Genomic DNA, 11,847 nt, shown 5'->3' with positions numbered 1-11,847 from the left:
CCATGCCGAGGCTCAACTTGACGTGTACAAGTCTTTAAAGGTGCTGCCGGGAAGGTTTTCGAGGCAGAGCTTGAGGGCGTTCATGTCAAGGCACGTGCAACTCGTGAAGTTTGTGGTTACGACCCTGGTACACCTGGCGGGGATGATGATGACGACGTCGTGGATGGGCTTGCCTCTGATCCTTGGTATGATGATGAGTATGTTGATGGGGATGATGTGGCGTGAAGCTTTTGTACTTAGTTTTTTTTTGATTTGCTATTTTTGTGAGGGCGTCCTCGAGTCCTTTGCAAAAAGTACTGTAATCCAACAATTGAAATGGAACAATTGCCTTTTTGCTATGTATTTTCGGATTCCCGTTCTCTTTTTCTTCTCGTTTGCTATGTGGGAAAGTCCCTGATTTTTCGGCCATTTGTATGTGATGTTGATTTTGGTGGAGTCGAACATAGACCAAATCGAGGCCGAATATTAGTTAGCTCGAACGAGGTCGAGGCTTGATTGATTCGAACGGGGTCGAGTGTCAAGTGATTTGAGCGAGGTCGAAAGTCAAATAATTCGAGTGAGGTCGAATATAAAGTAATTCGAGCGAGGTCGAATGTCAAGTAATTCGAGCGAGTTGAGTGTAAAGTAATTCAAGAGGGGTCGAATATCGAATAATTCGAGCGAGTCGAATGTAAAGTAATTCGAGCGAGTCGAATATAAAGTGATTCGTGCGAGGTCGAATGTAGAGTAATTCGAGCGAGGTCAAAAGTCAAATAATTTGAGCGAGGTCGAATGTCAAATAATTCGAGCGAGGTTGAATGTAGAGTAATTCGAGCGAGTTCGAATGTCAAATAATTTGAGCGAGTCGAATGTAGAGTAATTCGAACGAAGTCGAATGTCAAATAATTCGAGCGAGGTCGAATATCGAATAATTCGAGTGAGTCGAATGTAAGATGTAGAATGATTTGGTGGAGTTGTGCAAAAATGCTGTAAGCTGCTTTGTTTATTTCATTCATTGGAGAATATTACATATTTCTATTTGTTCCATACATACATTTGAGAAGTTCCAGTCTACCTAGTCCCTTCATCGCTCGGCCTGGAGAAGTAGTCGATAGGCGAGGGGATGAATTATACTTGAACTTCGAGACATCCCCTTCGTTGCCTCATTAAAAACCTCCCCGATAAAACCCAATTGGGATAAAACCCGGGTGAGGGAAAAAGAGTACGACTTGGAGGGCGTCCGTTCTCAGAAGTTGAAGTATTTGAGGTGGGCGGCGTTCCAATTGTTTGGTAGTAGCTTTCCCTCCATTATTTCTAGTTGGAATGATCCTTTGTTTGCTGCTGCTATGATTTTGTATGGCCTGTCCCAATTGGTTCCTAGTTTACCTTCTTTTGGGTCTTTGCCCGCCTTTGTTTTGGCCTTGAGTACATAGTCCCCGACTTTGAATGGTCTTACTTTTGCCTTTTTGTTTTAATACCGCCCTGCTTGCTGTTTTTGGGCTATCATTCTTATGTGAGCCATGTCTCTTCGCTCCTCCGCTTCGTCGAGGTCTTGCTTTCTGTTCTCGTCGTTGCTTGGTCCGCTCTCATTGGAGTATCTCAAACTTGGTTCCCGACCTCGACTGGTATCACTGCGTCAATATCATAGACTAGTGAATATGGCGTTTCTCCTGTGCTTGTTTTTGGCGTGGTGTGGTATGCCCATAGCACTTCTGGTAGTAGTTCCAGCCATAGTCCCTTGGCGTCTTCGAGTTTCTTCTTCATGATGTTTAGTATTGTTTTATTGGAGGATTCGTCTTGGCCGTTGCCTGCATGGTGATATGGCATGGAGAGTATTCGCTTGATGTGCCATTTCTCGAAGAATTTGGCGGTCTTTTTCCCGGTGAACTGGGGTCCGTTGTCACATCTGATTTCTTTGGGGATGCCGAAGCGGCATATGATGTTCCTCCATATGAATGTGATAACTTCCTGTTCGCGTATTTGGGCGAATGCACCTGCTTCTACCCATTTGGACAAGTAGGCAGTTAAAACCAAAAGGAAACGCACATTACCTCATCCCGCTAGGAGTGGTCCCACGATGTCCATTCCCCATTTGATCAATGGCCATGGTGATGTGACCGAGTGGAGGTGCTCGCCCGCTTGGTGTATCATAGGAGCGTATTTTTGGCACTGCTCACACTTCTTGATGAAGTCGGCGGCTTCCTTCTTCATGGTGGGCCAATAACAGCCTGCTCGTATGAGGCATCTGACGAGGGCTCGGTTGCCGGTATGGGCACCGCAGTGGCCTTCGTGTACTTCCTTGAGGACGCTTCTTGTTTGGTTTGGCCCTAGGCATTTCGCCTAAGGACCGCCATACGTTCTTTTGTATAGGTCGTTGTTTCTGATGCTGTATCTAGCCGCCTGCATTCGAAGCTTTTTGGCTTCTTTTTTTGTCTTATGGGAGTATTCCCTCCTGCAAATATGTTATAATATGGTTGCGCCAGTCCCAAGTTAAATTTACAGAGTGTACCTCAAGTTGGTCTATTGACGAGAGGAAGAGGGTAACCACGTTTTCTTTTCTACTCATGTTTTTGGTGGCTGCTGCTAACTTGGCGAGGCCATCTTCCTCGATGTTTTGTGCTCGAGGTATCAGGTCGAGTTGACATTCGTCGAATTCTGGCAGTAGTTTATGAATTTCTGCCTGGTACTTTTGTAGCCTCTGCTCTTTGATTTGGAAAGTCCCTGTGACTTGGTTGACAACGAGTCGTGAGTCGCATCGGAGGATGACTCGTCGTGCTCCGTACTTGAGAGCTAGCTTTAGTCCTGCAATTACGGCCTCGTACTCGGCCTCATTGTTAGTCATATCGGGGCACTGTATGGACTGGCGGATGACTTTGCCTGTTGGGACCTCAAGTACGAGTCTCGGTCCAGATCCTGACGCGTTGGAAGCATCATCGGTGTATAGGACCCATAGGTCGGGTAACCTGGGAGAGGTACGAGAAGTTTCCTGCTCGACCTCAGGCATTATTTTGGCACTGAAATTGGCGAAAAAGTCGGAGAGTACCTACGATTTTATCGCTGTTCGCGGCTAATATGTTATATCGTGCTCGCTCAATTCTATGGCCCATTTGGCCAATCTCCCCGACAACTCGGGTTTATGTAGGATGCTCCTTAGGGAGAAGGTCGTGATGGGGTGACATTGAAAATAGGGTCTAAGCTTTCGTGAAGCTATGACCAATGCCAAGGCCAACTTTTCGAGGTGGGGGTACCTTATTTCGGCGTCGACCAGGGTTTTGCTAATGTAATAGATTGGAGATTACGTACCTTTGTTTTCACGGACCAGCACTGCACTTACTGCGACCTCTGATACGGCCAAGTATATCAAGAGGCGGTCGCCGGGTTCTGCTTTGGCGAGTAGCGGAGGCGAGGACAAGTATGCCTTTAGTTCTCTTAAGGCCTCGATGCATTCTGAAATCCACTGGAGTCCGTTGTCCTTTTTAAGCATGTTGAAGAATTTGTGGCATCTGTTAGAGGATCGTGAGATGAACCTCGACAGGGCAGCTATATGGCGGTCAGTTTTTTTTACCTGTTTCTTGTTGGTCAATACTTCGGGTATTCCTTCGATGGCTTTGATCTGGTCGGGGTTGACCTCGATACCTCTTTGTGACTCTAGAAAGCCGAGGAACTTGCCCGAGGTTACGCCGAAGGCACACTTTTCGGGGTTCATCTTCATGCCGTTTCTCCTTAGTATATCGAAGGCTTCCTTCAGATGGTCGATGTGGTCTTCCTTCCTTTTTGATTTGACCAACATATCGTCTATGTAAACTTCCATTGTTTTGCCGAGTTGGTCCTTGAACATCTTGGTGACCAGCCTTTGATAAGTTTCCCCTGCGTTCTTCAACCCGAATGGCATGACTCAGTAGTAGTACGTCCCCTGATGGGTGATGAAAGTGGTCTTTTCCTGGTCCTCCTCCTCCATGAGGATTTGGTTGTAACCTGAGTAGGCATCCAAGAAACTTAACAACTTGTGCCCTGCCGTTGCGTCGATGAGTTGCTCGATGTGAGGCAACAGAAAGGAGTCTTTCGGGCAGACCTTGTTTAGGTCCGTGAAATCTACGCACATCCGCCACTTTCCGTTTTTCTTTTTCATCATTACCACGTTGGCGACTCTTTGGGGGTATTTCGACTCTCGGATGGAGCCGTTAGTGAGTAGTTTTTCCATCTCATCACGGACGGCCTCGTTGATTGCGGCGTTGAATTTTCTTCTTATTTGTCATACCGGCGGGTAGAGTGGATCGACGTACAACTTGTGCGTGGCAATGTCTTTCGGGATGCTTGGCATATGTGCATGGGAGAAAGCAAATAGATCGGCGTTGTCAATTAAAAATTTATGAAATTTACCTGGTTCTGAGAGTTTATGGCCGATGTAAGCCTTTTTGTTGTGGTCGCTGTTGTCAAGTTGGACGGGGTCGAGGTCTTCTACCGTTGACCCCGTGGCTTCCACGACGTCAGGATCCTTGATGATGTCTTTTTGTTCGTTGAGTTCGAGCCCCGACTTTGGTAATTTCTAAGCTCCCGAGCCTATTCCCTTTAACTGTTGAGTGTATGTACAATCTTGGGCGATGCGGTAGCATTCTTTGGCTGTGCGTTGTTCGCCTCGGATGCTGAATATCCCCCACGGAGTAGGAAACTTGATTACTTGATATAAGATGGACGGGATGGCCCTCATGGCGTGTATTCAGGGTCGCCCTATGATGGCGTTGTAAGTTGTGTCCAGGTTCATGACATGAAACGTTGTTTCTAAGGTGATGCCCCCGGCCAGAACGGGCAGCGTTATCTTTCCCGAGGTTCGCTCAACTGCATTGTTAAAACTTGTTACCGTTATGCAGCGTGGTACTATCTTGTCCTTGAGTCTCATTTGTGCGAGAACTCGAGGGTGAATAATACACGCGCCGCTCCCGTCGTCTACCATTATTCTTTTTATATCAGTATCTGAAATACGTAAAGTAATGACAAGAGCATCGAAGTGAGAAAAGGTCAAACCATGGGTATCTGACTTATGAAGATGATACAGTCTTCGAGGTCATCATACCGTTCATGGGGGATCGATCGCTTCAGTTTATGTGTGGTGGTGAACTTCACATGATTGATTGCTGCTTCGTCGCCTCCGCCGATGATCATTTGGATGGTGCGGGCGGGGGAGGGTGGCTTTGGAGGGCCTTGGTGTTGTTCTCGTCTGCGGCCGAAGTTGGCTCTTCCTCGGTCGCTCATCAGCTCCCTTAGGTGTCCTTGGTGAAGCATGTTCACCACTTCTTGCGGCAGGGCTATGCAGTCTTCGGTCTTGTGACCCCGCTCCTGATGAAACTCACAGAGGGCGTTTGACTTTCTGGTACTTGGGTTGGTCTTCATCTTTTGTGGCCACTTCACCTTCGGGCCAAGCTTCTCTTGTGCGTACACTATTTCTGAAGGGGAAACACAAAAATTGTGAGCAAATAAGAGTGGAGGAATACCTCTTTCGTTTCGCTGAGTCCCTGTATGTGGCCTGGACGACCCTTCTGTATGGCGAGGAGATGGTGGGATGGTCGTTCCGACATATGGTTGTGCCTGTCCCAGTTGAGGCGTGGACTTGAATGGTCTCTTCGGCTGTCATTACGACGGTCTTTCCTCGACTCCGTATTGACTGAAGTTAGCCGTTGGGTTCGACCGTTGAGGTTATCCTCGCCTACTCTCACCTCGGCACAATAGGCGTTGTGAATTTCTTCCCAAGTGGTAGGAGGGTATTTCATGAGTCTGCTTAACAACTTTCTGGTCGCCCTCGACCCATTCCTGTTCAACCCATTTCGGAAAGCTGCCACCGCCATCCCTTCTAATATGTTTGTCAAGCTCATTCTTACTCTGTTGAACCGGACGAGGAAGTCCCTGAGTCCCTCGCCAGGCGATTGTCTGACGGCAAATATATCATTCACCCTAGCCTCCGCCTTCTTAGCACCGGCGTGGGCGGTGACGAACTTGTCAGCCATTTCCTCGAACGTTGTTATTGAACGTGCTGGTAATTGTGAGTACCATGTTAAGGATCCCCCTATTAGGGTTTCGTCGAACTTCTTCAGCAACACTGATGGTACCTGCTCTTTTGAGAGGTCGTTGCCTTTTACTGTTGTGCCGTAATGAATGATCTGATCTTCGGGGTCTGTTGTGCCGTCGTATATCTTCAAATGTGGTGGCATTTTGAAGGTCTTGGGTATGGCGTGTGGGGCTTCCTCCTTGCTATACGGTTGTTCGATGAACCGGCCGATGTCTCGTTTTGGTAGCAGTTTCGGGGCGCCCGGTATCTTATCACCCTTTCTTGATGCTCCCTCATTTGATCACGGAGCGCTTTATTCTCGTTCTCCATTTCTTTCATTTTCTTTAGAATGGCCGCAAGTGCGTCATTACCTGCATCAACAACGCTGTGAGTGTTACCAGTTGGGAGAGGAGCGGGAGTAGGTTGCTCGTTGGCGGTTGTTGTGGTATCCGCTCGTGCGGCGCTTCTACTCACCCCTTGAACGGGTTTGTCGAGTATGTTGTTTAGAGTACTTGTCAACCACGCCTCCAGTAGTTTTTTTACTGCTGGTGGCGCTTCCTTAGTTGTGGATGTGGAGGCTCCCCTTTCGCGTAAAGCGGTTACACTTCCATAAGGGGAAGGTGAGTCACTCCGCCTGGGTGTAGCACTCGGCGTCACATTCTCCTCGTCTTCTCTAACAACCTCGTCGATAGTGTTCAAGAGGTTGGCAGTGACGTCTGATAACTAGGGATTTTGACGCGTTTCATGCTCCTTCTTGCTTATGCTTTGATTATAAATTGTTACAAAATTGTCCCAAGAGGCTCATAAGTTGTGCTTGATTGCAGGTTTGATCGACAAAGTGACGAAATGTCAAAGATCGGCTTAAAAGGAGTAAAACCTGCTCAAGTACCTAAAACAAGGCAAAACTCAGGAGAACAGGCCTAGTGCGGCCGCACTAGAGAGATTCAGAGAGTCAGAAATCAAGGCTTCAAGCAACGCGGCCGCACTCCATTATGTGCGGTCCACGGTGAAGGCTCCGCGGCCGCACTACCATTATGTGCGGTCCGCGGAAGAGAAGTTCAGAGAGGTGAAAATTGCCATGGTTCAAGCTGCGCGGTCCGCGGTCATATCTATGCGGACCGCATTAGAAACCTCCGCGGCCGCGGTCCATTCTGCGCGGTCCGCGGAGCCTGAGTTCAGAGAGCCAAGATTTTAAGTCCAAGAGCCTAGTGCGGCCGCAGTCCATTTTGTGCGGCCCGCACTGACCCCGCAGGGGCATTTTTGTCGAGTTTTTCCAGCTTAGTATAAATGGAACATTTTTCCACTTTTAGGGTATCCGGCTATAATCAGTTATTTTATTTTAGCAGTTGCGCTCATGAGAACATCATCTGTAGCCATTTCTGGCATCTTAGCTTAGTTTTAACGATAGATTCTTGTATTTAACTTTAGTGTTTAATTAATATGTCTTATTCTTCATCTACTTCTTTATTTTCTTGTTCAAGCATGAGTAGCTAAACCCATTGGCTAGGGTTGTGGCTCAACCCTAGTGTGGGTAATTGATGGGTATTGTGATTTAAGGCCAGATTGATTATGGGTGTTTGTTATTTGGGTCAATTTTATGGTTTAATTTATAAATTAGTGATTGCAAACACTGGTTTGTGCTAAGTGGACTTGGCTCTTCTTGAGAGAGAGAGAGCCTAAGTCTCCAAAATTGACCCAAAAAGGAATTGGGATGGACTCAAGAGAATTGATAGTCCCAATTAAAGGGTTAAATCTCAAGAGAGTAATTACCCGACTTGAACCCTAGTTGCTTGAGCTAATTTGCCTACCCATTTGGTCTCTCGAGAGTCAATTGGGCAAAATCACTCTCTCGACCGAGAGGTGTGAGAGTGGGTAAAATTGTGCAACGATTATACATATTTCCCCAATCATGTCAATCAAGCTTTAGATGCAATTACCTGTCAATTAGCCACCTAGGTGAAGGTCACTACCCTAGTGCCTGTTAAACTATTAGATACAACTTGTAGCAATTTATCTCTTAGCTTAATCTAGTTGCATTTTCAATTAGTAGTTGATAAAAAGTAGAACTATAAAGAAAACCCAAAAATGAATAGAAGACCAATTAAAAGCACACACGCAATCCTAAGCTAAATAGATACTCAACTCCAATCCCAGCTCTCTGTGGATTCGATCCCGACCCAAAATCGGGTAAAAGCTATTGCGACCCTCTCTTGCTACCTTTTATTGGTGCGGAGTAGGTAGCGATCAACGTCCACTACTGCTTTCAGTCTTTCGTCTCCTTTTTCTGCTATTGTTAGTTCGTGCAAACGAGAAAAAGTTGGTTGTTGTCGTTTTTTTTTTGGTCTAGAAGAAACTAAAATTTTAACTAGAAACTCCCCACAGACGGCGCCAAATTGTTTTACCAAAAAAGTATTAAACCTTTTTCTAAAACGAATTAATAAGAAAACAGGGGATGAATCCTAGTTAAATATAATTACTACTAGATCTGAAGACTAATGCATTAATGATGTAGGATCATGTCCGATAATATTGAATGCCGATTAAGAGTGCTCAATGATTGTCAATGAATGCAATAAAGAAAGCCTGCAATGAATATAGATAATGACAATAAATGTAATAAGAAGGAACTTGTCACCCAAATGTTAGATGATTTATATATTGACAACGACGTGGGGACAAAAGGAAATGAAGGTGGACAAGAGATCCTTGGATCTTGTGAGTAAAAGATATATATTGAATAATGGAACCAATGGACAAGACAAGCTTTGTATATTCTCTGTAGTCAACCTTTACAATGTGTTCTTATCCCAAAAGTGAAGATTTCCCTTTTTGTTCTTTATCTCTTCCTATTTATAGGGGATATTCCTAAGAAACTCTAAAGTACAACTGAAAGAATATCCAAAGGAATATTCCTTCTTTCTATTCTAAACTTGTTCTACCGTTGCTTCCGTACATTCTTTACTTGACCTCGGCACTAATCCTCCTTAAGACGACTCCTCGCCATTGGCCCGTGGTCGGCTTAATCCTCGACCACGTCCATTTGCAGTTATTAAGTCCAGTCCAAATTTTAACCGATACAACTGTAAAAAAATTCGTATTGTTAGGTCAACTAAGAGATAATTACATGTAAATGTCCGGCGATAACTTGAAAATAATACTCTAAGTTAACTGATAACATGCTAATACTTATGTACAATTATTTGGCATAAATTAAACACGCTTAAAATTATGGATTTTGGTTGTGATAATAGCAGGTATTTCATAGCTAGATTTGTGCAGGCAGGACAAAACAAATAGGAAGTTACGCGGATGCTTCAAAAGAATTCTTTATGCGATGGGGATCGGAGACGTAAGATTTTATAACTATATGAGAGTCTCCTCCTCAAATCCTTCACAAATTGCTATTTACATCATTTGTGCCAACTCTTTTATTTTTTTCGTTCGGTATTCCGTATCTTTATTGGGGTCAGGGGCGGACCTAGAGCATTCAATACGGGTTTTCGGGAACTCAATAACTCTTGCGTAGACCCTGTATTTATATTAAGTAATTCATAAAATATTTGTAATATTTAACTGTGAACCCAGTTATTATTGTATATTAATTTAAAATTATGGTAGGAACCCATAAGCCTCAAATCCTGGATCCGCCTCTGAATTTGGGGTAAGATAAATTTGGTTTCAAGCTGAAAAATCTCATATCAGAGATTAAACGTTTTCGAACAAAAGCAACTTCATATTTAGGGGTTTGAAATAGAAACTTCTAATTAAAGATAAAGTAGTTACCAATTCACTACGGCCCTTGTAGGTCATTTGTTCCAACTTCTTGTGCACTCCAACAGTTCCTTACGACAAAACAATGCGACCCCAACCCTACATACCAGTCCTTGTAAAAGAAATAACGAAACGACACAAGAGAAAAGGCTTGGCATCGTGCTCTGCCATTGCCATGGAACAGACCACACGGTTTTGGCTCTGTGCCTTTGGTCCTTTTCTGTTTCTTTAGAATTACATTGGGAGACAGAAAATAGGATAATAAATTCAACTTACATTATTGTACGGAAAACTCCAACCTAATTTGTTTGGAGAAAATTAAAGAACCCTATTGTATGGGTCAAAATCTGATCATAGTGGTTGCCCCCAATAGGAATGATAGGGGGTCGACCAAGTTGGGATCCCGCTCAGGTGGCGAAATAGCAAAGAACACCTCGGCCATCCTCGGGGTCAAATCATCGAAAGCATGTTGGTCAAAAACTATTGAATAGAAGTCCTAGGAACTATATATATATATATGGCAGGTAAGCTTAGAGAAAGGGCTTTTTCGAGAGGGAAAGGGACAACAAACAAGGAAGGAAAAGAGAAGAAGAAGAAGAGGAGAAAAGAAGAATCTCTCTCGGATGAACAGTTGTCTCACTTTTTCCCCTTTACCCTTCATTTATAATTCTTTTTCGCCTCATGTAAGCTCATCTCTTGTGTTTGATGCATAATTATCACATCAATAAATCTAATATGTTCCTACCTTTCGTTATTTCTCGTTATATGAGTTTGAATCTGAAGTTGCTTATGCTTGGCTAAGATTTACCTTCTTTATTATTGATAATTACAGTTGGCAAAAAAGTCTTAAACTTTTTTGTTCAAACACCTATAATATGCAATTAGTAGAACGTCCTTTAACCTTTTGCAATATGATTAATTAAGTATTTTATCAGTAAGTACCCGTCAGCATGAGTTTGAGTTTTAAATTGAAGTACTTTTTTTTCACATAATATATTTAACGCATAGTAGTATACTACAGTAATATAATAGTATACCGTTTGTTAGTATCACGTAATCTCATCCTCATTCATCCACATGTTTCATCCTAGCTCTCCTCTCTAGCCTCTGCCTCTAACGTCCTTTTCTTGTTTTCTTTTATTTTTCAGTGGTAGAGCATATGTGTAATTACCTTCCATTACACCTGTCGGGTTTTTAAGTGACATACTTTTTAATTTTTTTTGTTGTTAAAACTATAGAAAATATTTATGGCAGAATAGCCTAGGAGACACTTGTACTTGTTCTGGTTTGTCATCCCGGTCCCTACACTCCATAAAGTTTCATCCAGACACTTCAACTTAATCAAAACAAGACTTTTAAACACCTCCGGAATCATGTGATGCTCACTTGCTTGACGTTGATGACAAATCAGCATCCACATTAGATTCTATACCAAAATAATATTATTTAACAAAATTTTAATTTCATAAACAAAAATTAAAATAAAAAAAGCAAAAAACTAAATTTAAAATTAAAGAAAACCCATCCTCCCTTCTTCAAACCCACCCACTCAACCTTCTTAAAACAATAACCCACCTGCCATGGCTCCTCCACCATGAGTACCACTACTTCCTTCACTCTTCGTTTAAAGAAAGTTATCTAGCCATGAAAAATACAAGAGCAGAGAATTAAGTCTTTTGAATTTTGACTTATTCCTATACCCCAATTTGGAAGGGCTGTGAAAAAATTTAAAAGCTAAAACTACCGGAAAAAATGGATGAATCATAGAGAAGGGGAAGATGACATGATGGAAGAAGAAATACATACCAAGGAGAAAATCTAATGAAAAGAAAGGGGAATTGAAAGAAAAGATGAAGAAAAAAGGGGAAGGTAAAAAACGAAGACGAGGAGAAGGGGGGGGGGGGGGACGAAGGGCTGAAAGAAGGTGGGGGGGGGGGGAGGCAGAACGGAGGGCTGAAGAAGAAGGAGGGGGGGAGGGGGGAGCAAAACGAAGGGCTGAAGAAGGAGGGGGGTAGAACGGAGGGCTGAAGAGAGGGGGGGGGGGGAGGGGGCGGAAC

General features: G+C 43.8%; 1 long non-coding RNA gene across 1 annotated transcript; it reads right to left on the bottom strand.

Annotated features, from left to right (window-relative positions):
• Positions 1-8,773: 8,773 nt before the first annotated feature.
• Positions 8,774-10,530, bottom strand: LOC109209182. Its single transcript, XR_002065317.1, has 2 exons — positions 9,803-10,530; positions 8,774-9,099 (listed from the first exon to the last, which is right to left on the bottom strand). It is a non-coding gene; the product is annotated as an uncharacterized LOC109209182 (long non-coding RNA).
• Between the last annotated feature and the right edge of the window lie 1,317 nt (positions 10,531-11,847).

The sequence above is a fragment of the Nicotiana attenuata genome, unplaced genomic scaffold (genome assembly GCF_001879085.1).
Source record: "Nicotiana attenuata strain UT unplaced genomic scaffold, NIATTr2, whole genome shotgun sequence".
Taxonomy (NCBI): Eukaryota; Viridiplantae; Streptophyta; class Magnoliopsida; order Solanales; family Solanaceae; genus Nicotiana; species Nicotiana attenuata.
This window is presented reverse-complemented; position numbering and strand designations above follow the sequence as displayed.